This window comes from Bacillus rossius, chromosome 5 (genome assembly GCF_032445375.1).
Source record: "Bacillus rossius redtenbacheri isolate Brsri chromosome 5, Brsri_v3, whole genome shotgun sequence".
NCBI classification, from domain to species: Eukaryota; Metazoa; Arthropoda; class Insecta; order Phasmatodea; family Bacillidae; genus Bacillus; species Bacillus rossius.
The window spans coordinates 15,010,858-15,029,751 of record NC_086333.1 but is presented as its reverse complement, the minus strand read 5'-3'; the positions used below and the strand labels follow the sequence as shown (position 1 = coordinate 15,029,751).

General features: G+C 38.8%; 1 protein-coding gene across 12 annotated transcripts in view; it reads right to left on the bottom strand.

Moving 5' to 3' along the window:
• Positions 1-18,894, bottom strand: part of LOC134531601 (proton channel OtopLc) — a 620,588-nt gene that overhangs the window by 6,355 nt on the left and 595,339 nt on the right. The gene's annotated exons all lie outside the window — the stretch shown is intronic.

Genomic DNA, 18,894 nt, shown 5'->3' with positions numbered 1-18,894 from the left:
AGTTTACAGTTCCCCACCAATTTTTGCCGTCTACATTTATCGTTAGTGCAAAGAGACAGTCATATGATCGTGTGGTTTTACAAAGTTTCGAACTATGTACACCTATTCATTATGCATATTCGGGCAAGGACCTTACCTCAATGGGAATGGATAGCTTCTGTAAGAGAAGACCACCTTCCACACAGTCAGAACTAACCTACAAACTTATAAAGCATTTTGGATATAGTGCAATGCCACCAAACATACTTTATAAAATCCATGCTTGTTTTCTCCATCTGATGCAGTGTCAACATGTATGAGATGGAGCACTTGCTACACGAACGAGGTGCGCACATTTCCTGGCCCTCTGCTACCCAGAATCGTTTTAGAGACTTGGTAGGTACTATTAAGTAAAAGTGCTAAACAAATTTGCAGCAACTAAATGTTATATGAATAAATTATATATCAGATACCAAATAAAAACACTCCATAGTGTTGTTTGAACACTCATGTTTCATTTATCTTACTAACAATAAAAAGGTTTGAGGTGAAAATCTATACAAGGGATGAAATTTAGAATAAACAACTTGTCGAAATAGCTGTCTACTTTATTGAGAACTCCAAATTGTAGTTTTTAAAATTTTTGTCTGTTCGTTCCAGCATTAAAGAAAACTACACGGATTTTGATGATTTTTTTTACTAAAAAGGTTTATGTCTAACTTAATAACTTGGCAATATAAAAAATAAAAAGGTACCTACCATTAATAAACTTACGAAAACTACCAACCACAGTTTTACCATTTTGCAAAATTCACACCCTAAAGTAGTTAAAAGGGGTGGGTGTGTTTTTAAAATGAAAATCTTTCACTTCTATTTTCATTAGAACAGGTTTTAACCTTTACCATTTTTATTGGACCGTAAAAGAGGTGAAAAGGTGGGCAATTGTTTTTATTATAAAGGTCTCATCTCTGAAGCTAATCAAGCGACATGTAAGTTATGTTGTATTATTTATAAACATGCAAAATCTACTAACTCTTTTTTTTTACAAGTTGTGGCAGTTCTACTTTTTATAACATAAAATATTGTAAATATAGTTTTTCTTTCAAAATAATATCTTCTGAACAAATCTAACTTAATTTAAAACATTGGAAACAATAAGTTTAAGTACATACCTACCTTAAGCTACCTTCTCTTATTCAACTTTCTCAAAAATAGCATCTATTAAGTTTTAACAGGGGGTTATATTGTTTAAAAATTTAAAAAAATTATGGAATCCATTAAATCACTATTGTCAATATAAATTTTAACTCAATATAAATATAAGTTTATTGGAGTTAAAATCTGGTAAAAAGAAAAAAAAAACGTGAAGAGTTTGGTTTACAGTTGGTTAACTGTTAATTCCATATTTACTTTTGTTTAAGTAATGCTAAGAAAAACTAAGAATAAACTAATATGTTGGGTGAAAATTTTACATGTGTACTTTACATTTCAAATAAAAATGCAATTGTATTAAATATCTTAAAATAATGGTAGGTATTTGTAATAAGATGAAAATATTTAAAGTCATAGTAAATGAAAGTGTTAGTGTAAACGATGGCATAAAATTAGTTAAAATGAAATAGGCGAGTGTTTAACATTTTTTTAATTTGTCTGCCTCAAGAAATGAAAAAAAATGCAGGCGTCATTTCATCAAGTCAGCCTAAATGATTCATTGGGTTTCAAAGCACTGTTTATCAAAAATTTAGCAACGTACAAACATGAAAAGATACACACACTCACCAAGTTTATGGTACATTCTACAAATGTTCAATGTGTGCACCCTTGGTTACCCCGCACACATTCAAACGCTAATACAGTTCCCCCCATACTTTCTCTAGCATGTTTCCATCAATGTCTGTCACAGCTGCAGTGATGCATTCCTTCAGTTCTTGCAGTTCTTGTTGGTATTGGGGGTACATAAACTTTGTCCTTAACATAAACACACAGAAGGAAATCTGGCAACTTAGGAACCATGACAATAGAGGAACATCCTCGCTGCCAAAAGAACCGATAATATACCGGGCCACCGGTGCTGAGGAGAAATACGTATATGTGGAAACTCAAGTAAAATGAATATATGAAACCAGCCCGCCCATGGAGCCTCTGATGCCACAGCAGTAAGCCAGCTTCGCTGCAACCCAAAATTTCTGCTACTGTGAATGTATCTTCACTACCGACAACCTCAAAGTATGAGACCAATATCACTTCAGTGGGAAGTACCTTGAAACTGCCTGCAGCAAGTGTAACATTCTGTGCAGGCGGCCCAAGAAACTGGTGGTGTACTTCCACAATATCCCCCACTTGCAGGAAAGAATGATCACATTTTCAAGGAAGCTGGGCGACAAGTTTTCAGTGCAGTTTATCGATAGTTTCAGGTTCATGGCACACAGTTTGGCATCCCTTGCATTAAACCTGCCAGCAGACAAATTTTAAGAAACAATAAAATTTTTCTCGCGGAAGAAATCTCCATCCCAAGGAAAGGTGAGTTCACATACGACTACATTACCTGTTGGAAGAGATTGGACGAGTCACGACTGCCACTTAAAGAATTAAAGGACAACAGTGACGAAGATTGTATTCATGCAAAGAAAGTATGGGACATGTTCGGCTGCAAGACCCTGGGCGACTACAGTGGCGTCTACATCAAGAGGGGTGTGCTGCTGCTGACATGTATTTTTGAGAACTTTCGTCAGCGTTGTCTCATTACCAATGGAACCAACTGCGGCCACTACGTCTGAGTGCGAGGGTTGAAACAGACAGAGGTACAGATTGTGTTGATGATTGATCGAAGTTCGTCGAGGCTGGGATCAGGGGCGGGGTCACTCAAGTGGTGACGAGCCACTGCAAGGTGCACCTACGATCCCAGCCAGCCATCAAATAATGTAACATACCTGGACGTCAACAATTTGTATGGATGGGCCATGTCATGTAAATTCTTTCTGCTTATTTTCTGCCTTAGCAAGTCTGGGTGCACCTCTCGGGGTGGCCCACATCTGTTTTGGATTGCGGCTTAGCATCGCTGTGTTTGCTTAAACTCATAACTGAGTCGACTAGTAATCTTATATTTTGATCTTCATTGTATTATGCTTTTTATTAAGTATTTTGTTTATAACTCTAAAGTGGGAAGTAACTTTGACCCTGAATTATGCATTCTTTGCATGTATTCTTTGTTTGAATATGTATTTTGGTTCCTCATAAACTTTGTCCTTATTTAAATTATAACTTTTGAAGTGTAATCTTTTGTAGAAAGGGGTGGATCCCTGTAAATGTTTTTTGGATATGTTGAATTTATAATCTAAGCAACTCCATTCAAGCACTAACATGTATGCATGTTGCATAAACTATTACTGTTATTCCTTTGTTAATGCTTACTACAAACTTAAGATCACGTGTGTCACATTACTACTTGTTTAAATTTGTTTATTGTTGCCATGGATTTAACATAATAAAATGTATAATCATGTATACCGAAATTTATGATGCTTGTTATCTTCAAGTATATACACATAAAAACATTTGCCTTTTGCTCCACATATCAGAAAGCGGTTTCATCCTTGCACTGATTTGTTGTCTGCTGTGTTCAATCAAGGCAGAATTGTAAGCTACTGGGAAAATTGTGCCGTGAAAATCTGTTAGGTCAGAAGTCATTACCTAAAAGTAAAACACATTCACCCAGGAATCGCAGTTATCGTTATTTTCAATAAAACTGTTCAAACAAAAGATCCACGCACATGTTTAAAATCCCCGGATATTAAATAAAGCATTTATTTTGAAAATATTTTTTAAAAGTTTAATTATGAGACACATCTCTTAATTTAACCAGTATGTTCCCAATTCATAATCATTAATTAATGAATAAAATTAATGCATTTAAAAATTAAAATTGTTATGGTTGAATTTTTATTAATGTAACTTTCGGACGCTAATTATTTTAAACATTCTAGGTTTCTAAATATGTTGTTAATGGTGGTGTGTAAAGAAGAAAGAAAATGAGTTGGTCGTCTTGCATGTATATGTAACTAACAGTACACATATTTAATGTACTGTTAAGTTCTCTTGCAATATGTTGGTGCAGGTGACAGTGTTGACGTAGTAGCACCAGTTTCTTCCTGTGTATCAGGTGAATGTGTCTGATGCCTGTTTTGATGTATGTTACCCAAGGGATAAGCCGGATAAGCCACCCCCAACGTTGATGCAGCATGACTATGTCCTGACATGTGAGCACTACATCCCTCAGAACTTCTCTGGAATAATGGTAATACAGATGGAGGTGCACCTGTATCGACCATCCTCGTGGGGTCATCAACGTCATCTCCAGGTTCTTCAGCAAATCGTCGACGTACATAGTCAGCGGAAACGTTCATGGCCAGCAACCCAGAGTCTAGTCTAATGTCATAGGCTCGAACTCCAGAATGACCATGTACTATACCTGCAGGGTGGCGACCAACTGGGAAAACCGGGAAAACCGGGTAAAGTCAGGGAATTTTGCCAGCAGGGAAAAGTCATGGAAAAGTCAGGAAATTTTTCAAATAGTCAAGGGAAAAAATTAAATCTTGTCTAAAGTTCCTGCTGCAGCATTTTACAGCTTAATATTATTTATAGTCTTTGTTAATTTGTTAATTGTATGTAGCGAATTATTAACTGAAATTCTGAATACTATATTTTATATGAAGTTTGACATTTTAATGAAGCCATTTTTGATGTCGCGGGTCCATGAAAAACTCTGCTGTGTTTGCATTGCTGATAACAGCTGGCTGGCGTGCGCGCGCATACATTGTATTGCCACCATAGTTATGGTACGTGTACCAAATTATTCTATGCTTACTAGTTTTATAGCTCATAGTACACCGAGATGACCGAAATAGTTTTATTTTTGTTTCTCGTATTATTGGCAACTGTGGTACAAGTACACGAACGTTTTGGGATGAAAACGTGAGTGCTTTTGTTTGTTGCCAGTCGTGTTGTGTAGTGCTTCTCTACGTTTAACTTTTCAGATGTACTACTTATTTTATTTTGCTGTCCTCTTTGTGTAAACATTTTGAATAGTGGCGTGTACATGTTTTCAGTATTATTTAGTAAGCTAGTCGGGCTTTGTTCTGAAGATAAAAAGGAGAGAATAGAAGTAGTAGACAAAGATGGGGAAAAAAAATGTGCGCGGGATCAGATATGAACGTGTGGGCTTGGGAAGAATATTGCCGTTGCCGAAAGCTAAGAGTAAAGGTGATTAATGAGTTAAAGTGTTTATTCGGTTATATTCAAATTTTTAGCCCATTACTTTTATGGAGTAAAACATTTTTTTAATGAATTCCAATACAGGATAACAAAAGTGAAAGGTAAATATTAAGAGTAGCTAATCATTAGACTTGCGCATAATAGTTCGCGACCGGAAGCGCTCCTATTAAAAAACGTTTACACAAAGAGGACAGCAAAATAAAATAAATAGTACATCTGAAAAGTAAAACGTAAAGAAGCACTACACAACTGGGAACAAAAAAAAAAGCACACACGTGCGAACTAGGTCGCTCTTTTAGTTCGTCCGCTCCCATCTCGAATTCAAAGAAGACAGGTCACAGACAGGGCTGCCACTCAAGGGTTTTTCCACCCAGATTTGGGTTTTTCCGATGGTGTTTGGGTTTCTGGGTTTTTTAATAATGAATTCCAAAAATTCTAGGTTTTTTATCATTTTAATTATTTTTATACCTAAAACAATAATAAAGGTAGTAGCTACTGTATCTGTTGCAATATCTGTTTGATAAATGCAAACAAGTCTATGCGTTTCACACACAAAAATACATTTAAACACAAAACTAGTTTTCAAGAAGCTAAGTCGAATATTAAATTAGACACATTCTTCAAAGAGGCTTGCAGAACACAAAACCAATGCAACAATTAACCTTCAAACCGATCTTTTAGAATCAGACTCTGAATAAAGACTTACGTACATGATGCAGTTTTATAAAAACAATTACCGGTTTAAATAATGCAGTGATGGTGTTTGTTTTGTCATGTATATATTTGTAGGTTTTTTTATGATATGTGCTGGTCCAAGAATTATTTATACAGTCATTTTGCTGCAGTGTAATTTTCTTGTATTGGTTGTATTTAACCGTTTTCAGTCTTGTAAGGCAATTAATTGTTTTATATTAAAACCAGTTATGTTTATATTTTTGAATTAGTACGCAAACATTTTCAACGATAGCATTTTAGACGCATCTGGGTTTTTTACCCATGTGTCTGGGTTTTTTTTTGTAGGTTATCTAGGTTTTTCATGAATATCAGAGTGGCAGCCCTGGTCACAGATAGTTCGTTCGCTTTGCTACCGCTACTGCAGGCGATCTTCTCTGTATGTTATAGTAGTTATTTTTTATAATGATCAGTGTTGTGAACGCCTAGACTATTATTCTTTTTTGGGTTATTATACATCAAATGAGTAAATAAAACAATAATTTACATAATTGGGTAAAATGGCGTATATAGGTAACAGTTGTTTTTAATCTTCACTTAACATATAATATAATCGAAAAATTTTAATTTATAAAAGGATTTATTTTATAGCTAGTTAAAGAAATATTATTTATGAAATGTGTTTATGTAAGTGAATAAAATTCAGTTTTATAAATATACAAATTTTAATTTTTTTTTAAGTTTTAGAAATAATCAACAAAAAATGTGTTATTATTTACAGGCAACAAAATTACGTACATTATTAAGAAAAAAGACCCATTACTCTTTTAATTTGTTACCTTACAATTAGACATAGAAAAACTAATAAAGATTGTTTGCTAATATTGCTTAAGAATGTGTATGTTCATTAGTAGGCCCTACCTATATATAATTCACTAAATATTAGCAAGTTCATCATCACTTAACATACACTATAAACAAAAAATTTTAATTTCTAATATCTGATAAGTTAGTTATAATATGTAAAAATAAGAAGGTTTTACTCTTAAAAAAATTGAGATTGTTAGGCATGGTCAGGGAATAAAAATGATTGTCCTGGAAAATTCAGGTAAAAGTCAGGGAATTTATTCTTTACAGTTTGGTAGCCACCCTGACCTGGTACCCAACTAGATTTGCTTGAACTATGCTTCATCATCCATACCAGTTCCCCGACTTGGAGTGAGGGCAATGTCACCGGTGTTGGTGCGTCAAACTCGGATGCAGGGTGTAGTTGAGTAAGATGCGTACGAAATGCTCTACCCATGGCTTCCGCAGGGGTTCTACCCGTGGACGATGAGGGGCGTGTTCGCATAGCCCATACAGCGCGAGCCACTCGTGCATGGATATCTACATCCTCGAACTTCAGCAGTAACTTCTTGACTGTTTGTACTGTGCGTTCCGCTAGCCCATTTGAAGAAGGGTGCCACGGCGGGGTACACAGGTGGCGTATGCCATTTCTGCGAAGGAAGTCATTGAAGGCATCGGATGTAAACTGCCGTCCATTATCCGTTACGATGACCACTGGTTTGCCAAAATCAGCCAGAATGTAGCGTGTGTATGTAATAAGAACCGAAGCAGTCAAACTTGACACCACTTTGACTATTGGCCATTTCAAAAATGCATCAATTGCAATGAGCAGGTAATGTCCCAGGAATGGTCCTGCATAGTCAAAATGCACTCGTTCCCAAGCGAATGTTGAACGGGGCCATGGAGATACAACTGATCTTGGAGGTGCATTAGCTACTGATTGACAGGCTTGGCAAAGTTTAACCTTGTTCTGAATGTCCGTGTCGATATTGTGCCACCAGACAATACTTCGGGCAATGGCCTTGCTGCAGTTTTCGCCCGGGTGTGTGGAATGAATCAATTTCAATACTGTCTCTTGCAGTGTCGATGGAATCACGACCCTGTCATGCCATAAGATGCAATTAGATTGTAGAGATAGCGCTGACCTTTTGACAAAAGATGGGCGCAAGCTGTCTTGTACCTTGTCCGGCCAACCAAGATGATTGTATCGTTTGACTTGCCGTAGAATATCATCATTCTCTGTAGCTTTTGCGATATCTCGTGGAGATAAGAGATGTAGGTCCCTAGCCTCCAGGAGGTGCATGCCAACTGGTTCAGGGCACAAATCATCTGCAGATGTAGGCTGAGGCAACCTACTCAAGCAGTCAGCATGACCAACAGATTTTCCAGGTTGGTGGCGTAGCTGATAATCGAATGAACTTAAGATAAGAGTCCATCGTAACATTCTTGGTGACAAATGCAAGGGGGTTGGTTTGTCTGGAGAAAATATGCCAAGCAGAGGCTTGTGATCAGTTACGATTGTAAACGGTCGAAAGGCCAAATACGGAGTAAATTTCTTAACAGCAAAAATAATGGCAAGACCCTCGCGATCAAGTTGTGAATAAGCTTGCTCTGTGACTGATAGGGTTCGTGATGCGTAAGCAATAGATACTTCTGTAACTTTACCTAGCAGATCATCGCTTCGTATGATGTGTGCAAGAACCGCACCAACCCCTACAGGTGAAGCATCAGCTGTAACGAGCAAAGGTAAATTAGGATTGTAATGGCACAATACCTCAGGACTGATTAACATGTCTTTCACAGTTTGAAGTGCAGTTTGATGCTTTGCAGTCCATACCCATGTAGCCTTCGAATCGAGCAAGCGGTGTAATGGTTCCAAAATTGTGGCCTTGTCTTTGAAGAATCTGCCATAGAATGAAATCAGTCCCAGTAGGGATTGAATTTCTTGTTTTGTGCGTGGTACAGGGGCATTTGTAATAGCATCCGTCTTTTCAGCCGTAGGATAAATTCCCTCTGCATTAACCCTGAACCCAAGGACTTCAATCGATGAAGCTTGCCATACACATTTCTCAGCATTGACTTTTAACCCAGCGTCACCCAGAATTTGCAGAACGTGGATGAGCCGGAGGCGGTATTCCGCTAGTGTCGCTCCTTTCACATATATGTTATCCTTGTATGCAATAACTCCTTTGACAGGTCCCAGTAAGCCGTCATCAACCCTTTGGAACGCGGCTGAAGCCACCTTGATACCAAAAGGTAAGCATGTCACCCTGTGCAGGCCCCGAACCGTATTGACGGTCAATGTGTGTGATGTCTCTTCAGTCACTGGAATCTGGGTGTAAGCTTCTTCTAAATCAATAGTGCCATAGAGTACACCACCTGACAACTCCGACAACACTTGATCCACCGTGGGGGAGCGATAGGTATCAGCAGACAGAGCACGATTAACAGTGCCTTTGTAATCAGCACATAGTCGTAGCGAACCATTGCGCTTTAAGACTGGCACAATAGCAGTTGCCCAGGATCCAGCCTGTCTTATGGGAATCCATATCCCCTTCCTGACGTTCGCCTCAATGCTGTCTTCCATCCTAGTTGAGAGTGAGAAGACGACGGAACGAGCGCGCTGATAAACAGGAGGAACAGTAGGGTCTAAATCTAGATGCAGTGGTGGCCCTTTATAGCAACCTGTCCCAATACCTGACACAGCAGGAAGCTTCATGACTGTTTGCAAAAACGTCTCATCTGAAATAGTGGAATAGGGTGTATCTGGAGACATAAAATGTACACCCTGAATGGAAATACGTACCTAGGGCATCAAACCAGTTACGACCCAGAATATTCGGTCCAACACCATCAACAACCAGCACAGGCAGCATGACTGTAATATCCTTGTGCCGAACTTGTGCTTGGAACACACCAACCAGAGTCAGGGATTGAGATGCCCATGTGTGCAACTCAATTGGTGCCTGATGCAAAACAGGTTGGTCGACCTGATTGGCACAGTATGTATTAAAGGTAGACACATTCATGAGTGTTCGTGAACACCCTGAATCAACCTCAAAGTGCACCATGAAGTTATCAACCAGTATCTGCATGACGTAAGGTTTCTTTTTTAGAGCTGGGGATGAATCAGCCAACAAAAACAAGCCCTCAGATTGCGGCAATGACCCGCCTGCAGTAAAATGGCGTGGTAAACCCGCCTGTGGTAGGGCGTCTGCTGCAGTGTGGCTACCAACTGTAATAAAATTCGTGTGGTCTTCCTCCACCAAATGTGACACAGCTTTCTCCTTTTGCTTGCAAGCTTTTGCAACATGCCCAACCTTATTACATTTCTGACATTTCAATTTGTCTCTGGGAAGCGGGCAAGTTTTAGCAGTATGTCCCTTTTCTGCACATCGGAAACAAGTTACATTCTTGCTAGGCGTAAAACTAACAGAAGGGGAACCAAATTTGAAATGATTGGTTCCAGTGGTATTAAGTTTGTGAACCTCGTCCATGCCGGAGTTCCTAACCTCTAAAACATTGGCTTCGGAACGTTCTACCATTTGCACTATTTCTAAAGCCTTAATGCTAGTTAGCTCTGTCACGGAGAACAACTTTGCCTGTATGTCGGCATTGCGCAGGCCACAAACAAATTGGTACAACACCATGGTCGTAGCATTGCCGGCGAAATTACAGGGCGATGCTAGACGCTTTAATTCGGACATGTACACGACGGCTGTCTCACCTGGCATCTGACGTCTGTTGACAAATTTGTTGTAACACACCATCGGGTTTACCTTAGGCGCAATGTTACAGCTCAAAATCTCGATGAGCTCGACAAATGTACAGCCACGCAGAGTTTTCGGCGCCGCCCAGTCCTTTAAGTCGCGAATGGTGTGATCGTACAGCATCTCAATTAGCAATCCTCGTTTTTGGTCATCAGTCACTTGCCCTTTGGAATCCAGCCAAAACTGAAAACGCTCTAGATGCTCAGCCCAGGCTTCTGGGCAAGCATGGTTGTACTTGGTAAATGATGATGCCATGTTGAACGCGATAGCACTTTCACTGAATGTAAATTAAGCACTTGTAGAAAAACACGTTTCCAGCACACGAATCGTTACTTCACGCATCCTCGTCGCCATTGTTAACTCGTCATTGGTCGCGCTATGAGCATTTTGCTCACCCTCAGAAATAATGTTTTACTGTTATTGTTTTTATTGCTGTGGGGAGGTGTCCTTTTTTCTAGCTGAGTTTTGAACCTTCCTTTTTAAGTCACTAGGTGGCTGACAGAATGTAACTAATACTTGGTCTTGATATAAGATATCGTTTACAGGCATGCATGCCGCATGAGCAGTTTGCTCACAGTGCGACCAGTCGCGTTGCTACAATTGTGACGACAGTTCGGTTTGCAAAGTGCTGTGTTTAGTCTTGGAATATATTCTCGTGAGACTAAATCTAATGATTCTTGGTATTACTTATTGAAATGAATCGGGAGAAGAACATTGTGGCTTTGGCTCTTCAACAAATCGCTGAATGTTCCAGAACAGGTAAGTTATGTTATAATTATCAATATTTTGATTGAAAATACAAAAAAAAAATTACATAAAACATCAATTATAGTAAACATTATCATTTGTTACAAAATTGTTGATTTTCGCATCAAAATAAGTAATTACTTTTGAATACGTATGCTGAAAAGCTGAATTTGCATAGAAGTTAGACAAGATTTTATAATTTTGGAAAAACTCTTAGGAATTCCAGAGGAAGATATGTTATTATAGTCTTTCCATAGTTTTATGAATCTATTTTATTTTTTACTAGAATTTTCAGTAATGTGATATATATTCTGTGTTTTGTATTTACAGAAGTTCCACCATGGTTGCCGTAGAGTTTACCACCTGAAAACCAAGCAGCCGCCATCGATAAAAATTTTGACCAAAATTTTGAAAAATCCTAATAGAGTTAGTTATGTGTTATAAAAAGTAAATTTCCATGAAAGCAGTTAATTTTGAAATAGAAATTCTCTATTGCATAATGTGTGTTCTATTAGTCATAGTCTCAAATGTATAACATAAATTAGTGTGCCCTCAAAAGACTCAGTAGATTTAATATTTTTTTTTTTTGCTATAAAATGATGAAGTAGTAAATAATGTGTGATTTTCTGTTTTGCTTCCAAAACTATTGCATTTATTGTTGATGTATTCATAGGCCGGACGAAGGAATTTCAGTATACAGCCAAATAGTTTATTCTGATGATTTATGTAAAAAAAAAAATTAAAAATTATGTGATAATAATATTAAATATTATTTAAAAGAGCAAAGTTGTTTCATTTGCAATAAGTAAAATATTTGGCCTTTTAAAAGTGGTTAAGCACGACTCTAATCGTAAAATTAAGTCTATGAGCAAAATGCTCATGCGCGACACTGGTGTAACATTTTAAAATGCGACCAATGACGGGTTAAGTTCTCTTGCAATATGTTTTTACTCGCGGGTCCGACATCACACCATGTTATTACTGACCAGGCCCCTGCTGTGTTGCCAAATGTACGTCTGCCTTGCACACCGCATTGATGCCAGTTGTAGGTGTGGCCATAACATGTACCCACTTCTAAAAACAGAAGTAAATAAAAAAATTATAACAATTCACCAACGAAAGCATGACACTGTGGTTTATATTGCTGGTGCAATAAAAATTGTTATAAGTAGTTTAAGAACATTAACAAAGCAAAGGCTTTACACAGTGTCCTCAGAAAAATAATATTTTCATAATGCTTAAGATGACTGATATGTGACAAGTTTTCCCCACTTCAGATAGACTCTTGCGGCGGACATTTCTATTGTTAAAATGTACAGTTATGTTTTACATAAAAGAATGCTGTAAAGGTTAAAACACATTAATCACAGAACAATAACTTATGTATCCAAAATTACTTACAATTTATGCTGTCGTTGAACCATTTCTTTCTATTATAAGGGTTTTTTCTTTATTTTTCGTTAGGTTTTTAAATCATAAATAACATTAAATGCATGGTTTATCTTTGTATATCAAAATGTGTGATGTTAGTTGACAATCAAACATTTGACTGTAACATTGAGTCGTAATCCGAACGTGAAAGCTACTACATGTGAATTGAAGAAGGTTCAGCTTTTAGATTAGACAATTGCTGGAAAATATTAGTTTTGTTCCAAAAATTGCAAAGTAACATTGAATCTACAGCAATATAAGTTATAAAATAAATAAGAAAATAATGTTCACCATAGTTGCAGAATTCACCTTACACGAAAAGATAATAAATAAGATTTGCGTGTTTTTGTAATTGATAGATTAATATATGACGTGTGATTGTAGAAAATCTATGATGTTATGAAACTGTAAATCGAAGGCAATTTACTAGTAGATTTTTCCATGACGTCGGGGTGGTATCGACCATATTAAACTACTTACATTGGAGTTCCTGGAGGTAGTTTGTGAGTTCGAGAATCAAGATCTACAGGCAGGTTTCAACTTGCGGATCACCACATGGATGACAGGTTTCCTGTACTAGTCGCTGACGGACACCACCATCTTCCTCTAGGAGATTATCTAGTTCAAATAACATTCATAACTGGAATAAAAGCGTTTAAGACCAGTAAGAGAGTGAGCTTGTATGTGAACTTTAACATAAACGTTGCCTAACTATACTACTCTTTACAGTTACGTACTGAAATTCGAATTTAGAAAATATGTAAAATATTCATGATTTATAATATGTTGGTGTTTTAAACTTACTTTAACTAAGATACTTTGAGGATACAAATGGCGGCTTGACAATATAGTGGATATTGAAGTTACGATAGTTAATGTCTGGTTAAATGTTAATTGGATATTTTACTCTGACTGTGGACAGTTCCCTGGTTTACAAGTTATTTTGGATTCTTGCGTAAAACAAATCTTTTCTTTTTATATTATCTACTTTTTAAGTTTTATCTTGTAATTTTTTTGATTTAAGTTTAATAGATTCTTTTTGAGTTATTTATATTAGTTTGCTTATACATATGTTTAGTAAATTAATTTTTAAAGAAATTTAGTTATATAATGTTAAAAAGTCTTTAAATATTTTTTAAGTAAAATCAAAACTTTATATCAGTGAGTTTTTACATAAGTGGGAACTTAGCGGGAGACGAGGGCCCTAGGGTGACCGTGCTAAGCCTGTGTTGTGAGCTGTCGCGGGTCCTAGGGTGGACCGTGCTAAGCCTGTGTTGTGAGCTGTCGCGGGTCCTAGGGTGGACCGTGCTAAGCCTCTGTTGTGAGCTGTCGCGGGTCCTAGGGTGGACCGTGCTAAACCTATGTTGTGAGTGGTCGCGTGTCCTAGGGTGGACCGTGCTAAACCTCTGTTGTGAGCTGTCGCGGGTCCTAGGGTGGACCGTGCTAAACCTATGTTGTGAGTGGTCGCGGGTCCTAGGGTGGACCGTGCTAAACCTATGTTGTGAGTGGTCGCGGGTCCTAGGGTGGACCGTGCTAAGCCTCTGTTGTGAGCTGTCGCGGGTCCTAGGGTGGACCGTGCTAAGCCTGTGTTGTGAGCTGTCGCGGGTCCTAGGGTGGACCGTGCTAAGCCTGTGTTGTGAGCTGTCGCGGGTCCTAGGGTGGACCGTGCTAAGCCTGTGTTGTGAGCTGTCGCGGGTCCTAGGGTGGACCGTGCTAAGCCTGTGTTGTGAGCTGTCGCGGGTCCTAGGGTGGACCGTGCTAAGCCTGTGTTGTTAGCTGTCGCGGGTCCTAGGGTGGACCGTGCTAAGCCTGTGTTGTGAGCTGTCGCGGGTCCTAGGGTGGACCGTGCTAAGCCTGTGTTGTGAGCTGTCGCGGGTCCTAGGGTGGACCGTGCTAAGCCTGTGTTGTGAGCTGTCGCGGGTCCTAGGGTGGACCGTGCTAAGCCTGTGTTGTGAGCTGTCGCGGGTCCTAGGGTGGACCGTGCTAAGCCTGTGTTGTTAGCTGTCGCGGGTCCTAGGGTGGACCGTGCTAAGCCTGTGTTGTGAGCTGTCGCGGGTCCTAGGGTGGACCGTGCTAAGCCTGTGTTGTGAGCTGTCGCGGGTCCTAGGGTGGACCGTGCTAAGCCTGTGTTGTGAGCTGTCGCGGGTCCTAGGGTGGACCGTGCTAAGCCTGTGTTGTGAGCTGTCGCGGGTCCTAGGGTGGACCGTGCTAAGCCTGTGTTGTGAGCTGTCGCGGGTCCTAGGGTGGACCGCGCTCAGCCGCAGGTGGAAGCACTGACACACTTAATATTGCGCGCAAGAAGGTCGTAGTGTGCTGTGACTCGGTGCGCATGCGTGCGTGCGTGGATGGTTTTTGACCTGTGGATTGCGACAGCGAAGGTGCTCATGTACCGACTGCAGATGGAGTAATGGCCAGTTGCACCATTAGAGTTCAGATGTGATCTCTAGTCATAGGCCGGTTTGACCATCAGTCGACCACATATTCTGTTGACCATAGAGTTGTGAGCGCTGAGCGACGATCATTGGGAGCTACGATGTGAACCGACTCTTGAGTCTTTATTCAGGTTAATTTAATCAGATGTAAACATTAGAGTATTATTAACGAACTTTCAGATAATATATTCAATATGTATTTTACTTATTCTAGTGTTACATATTCTCTGTTATATTAGTTTAATTGTTAATAATTTTTTTCGTCATAATTACTTTCCATATTAAAAAGAAGCTTTTTTTTTTTTAGACGACACCTATTTGTCTCCGTTTTGTATTAACTTTAAAATACCAGTAGGTGTTTCCAGTTGTTAAAATTCAAAAGCTTAGTCAGCAACTATAAGTGCTTCTATCATGTGGCAATCGCATCAATCATTTGTTGGCCGAGTAAGATCGTTTATAGCGACTTAATATCGTTCGAGCCCAATAATAGAAATGCACCTTACATTTCTTCGACACTGCTGCCGCCTGTTGTCGCAGATTTGAGATTGGAAATGTATGAAGTTCAGTCCACGCAAACAAAGATCGGGTAGTCTTAGTATGTGTTGGCGCAACGTTTAGTTCACTCTTGGGCTAAGATCATTGGATCGCGGATCGAAGAGCAGAATGGTGCAACTGCATAAGGCGGGTAACTTCCGCATGGAATGTTGAGGGAGACGATGGCTGGCGAGCACAATCGCTCGGCCTTGGGGCTGACGTTTACTGCCCTATACAACGGGTAGTGGACAGCTTAATATTTTAAGCTCCTCCTTTGGAAGTTCTGCAGAACAAACTGTAAGTACTGTCTTGGCCGTTGTTCGATGGCGTTGGTGCGTCAGTTTTTGGGAAACTCTGTGCGCGCACAAGTTATTGTTTTTTGTGTGGAGCACAAACTCAAAAGGAACAAACAAAGGAAATTTTCGAAATTATCTGTGGTTACGACTTACTTGAATAAACGTTTTGTTCATACGCGTGTAAAATAATAAGCAGACTCTTATTGCAAGCTAATAGTGTTGTGATTAAGCATGCTCCAGAACTTATTGTAAGAGACATTGTTAGACAATATTTTTAATAGAAAACGATTTTTGGTCTTTGTTATTTTCTTTAGAATGTATACATGTTTTCTAGTACTTTAGTTCATTTCTTACGATGATCATAAATTTATTATTTGTTATATTCTTAGTATTCTGGCGCTGAATATTTGTAAAGGGTTTAATGGTATATATAAATAAAAATGGATGAGAGTACTGTATCTGGTGCTAACTAACTGTAGGTCAATTTAACCTTGATATTTTATTTAACTATTTAAGGTCATTTTAATAACCTTATTAAGTTGGTCATGTTTGCTTCGGTTCACGGTGAATATTTTTGTTCACCCTTTTGCTTGATGTTGGCAGAAAAACAAATCTGTGATTGAAGTTAATCAAGATATTACCAATTTGATACGAAGCCCAATTTGAACTTACTCTCGCATTGAGTCCTTGTTTTGGTTGAGTTTTTAGCAGCCCTTTAGTGTAGGTTTTTTTGTTAAAAAATAATATGGTGATTATTTTAAATTTATTAAAAATATTTAAATATTTTGGAGAATACCAGCTGGTTGTTCGGATTGTGTGTTCGGTCTCTACAAGAGGGGAGGACACACATGTCATGACCTTGTTATTAACTTGACGTCGTCCGGGCCTGCGGCCCCTTTGAGCCCGATATGCCACCGCCCAAACACCATCATCTCTGTTCAAACCTCCCGCTTGTGCGTGCGTGTGTGCGTGTGTTGGTCGCCCGGCAAGAGGGCGCTTAGCTACAGTGTGCCGTACCCCTACATGTATTTAATAATATTGTAACCTTTTCTTTTCGCCCCTAAAATAGTGCACGACGAGTCAGTAAGTGAGTGTCTTTTGTTTTATTAATATACTATTTTTTGGTAATAAAGTACGTGCAAGCACGGCCATGGACGCTCCCTGGCGGGCGATGACGGAACTAACATACAATTTTATTTAAACTAATTTTCCACATAAGTAATTATTACAGACGGTCTGGTCGTGGATGTGAGTATGTTAATTTTATAAAGAGTTCATGTTATTTTCTATAATAACCCGGGGCACGCAGTAGCTAAGATGTTAACGGTAATTGTGTTGGGCGCGAAGGGCGCCATGTTTCCTGCCACGAGCCTTGTCTCGCCCCAGTCTCCTTCTACAGCCGGCCGAGAGCGGACGTCTCTGCAGACACCCCGAGGACATCACCGTTGTTTCACCGAGAAGTAGTTCTGTAAATTTAAATAATTCAAATCGTTTTCTTTTCTATCCTTGGGGCCTCTCTCGGTCGTTGGGGCTGTGTAATTATTAATTTTTATACTCTCAGGAGTTTTTTATCACTTGTGTTTTACGTAACGGCTTGAGGCGGCCACGTGTGTGTTCCACCTCCTCAACTTATACAGATTCGTGCCTCGGGGGTTTTTAACAGTGTAAAGGAAGGATTGTATGAGGATGTGTAAGGTATCAATAAAATTACAGCTTAACTAAGTCACGTGTCTTTGTGTTCGGGGGGCCACGTGGGTCCTTAACCCAGTCAGCGGCGTGTGGGACGCCCTAAGAGCCCACTGCGGTTAGGTAGAAGCGTGCCCGACGCTGAGAGCGGGCTCGGTTAGGAACAGCTGTGGAATTAGGTATCAGGAGGGCTGATATCTCGCCGCACACGGGCCACGTAACGCCCTGAGCAAGAGTATCAAGCCGGGTCCACGTGCCCATTCACGTGGTGGCGCCCACTATAAACGTAACTAGTCCAAAACGCAACACCGGTACGCCCTCAAACTATACCTATTGTATGAAAACCATAGGTCTAGCTCTAATTTGCAGAGACTAGTTTGGACAATTTAACTTTGTTCTACTGAGTATTGTATAACGATAGTTATAATTATTTGTTATATCAGTTGGATATCTCTGGATGAATTGCTCTGAAGCAAAATATTTTATTGGTAATGAGTAACACAGAGAAACTGTTTGGAACCATAAATACATTACTCATAAAATTGATTCGAAAGTGTTGTTAAAATCAGTAATCAATTGGTTCTTAGTAACTGGAATGTGTAGTTTTACGATGTTGACGGAATAAAGATTAATAAACTATAAAAGTAACATTCAGTTTCTTATTTGTTTATTTCTTATTCAGTCTAGTGGATATAGCGTCCACTTTCGGAAATTTCAGTTCACTATTACAATTTTAATGGTGTCGTAGCACGCAAACACATTTGATGCATATTGGTGTCTTTTTGTATAACAATTACATGTTAATAGCGATGTTTATTTGTCAACCATTAGCAGTTGGTAAAATAAGTTGTGTAGATACCAATGATTTTGATTTCCTTAATAGATGTCAGTACATTTATGTACATGCACATCGCAGCACTGACTTAAAGATAAAATATGAATTTTATTTACTATAAAATTATAAAAACTAAAATTTGTGTTTTGGCAGGCTACATGTGAACACTTACTGTGAATGTGAGAAGGAAAAATGCTGAAAAACGCATGACTAAATTGCAATGCAATAAGAGTACTACTAACTGTGGCCGATTAAATAGGGCAAGTAAGAAAAGAAAAAAAAATACAAAAGAATTGAATTAAAGCTGATGAGACCATTAGTATTGCTAGTGATGCTATGCGAAATCTTGTAATACTCAAAATTTCAGTCAAAGATTTTTTTAAATTAAGGTTATA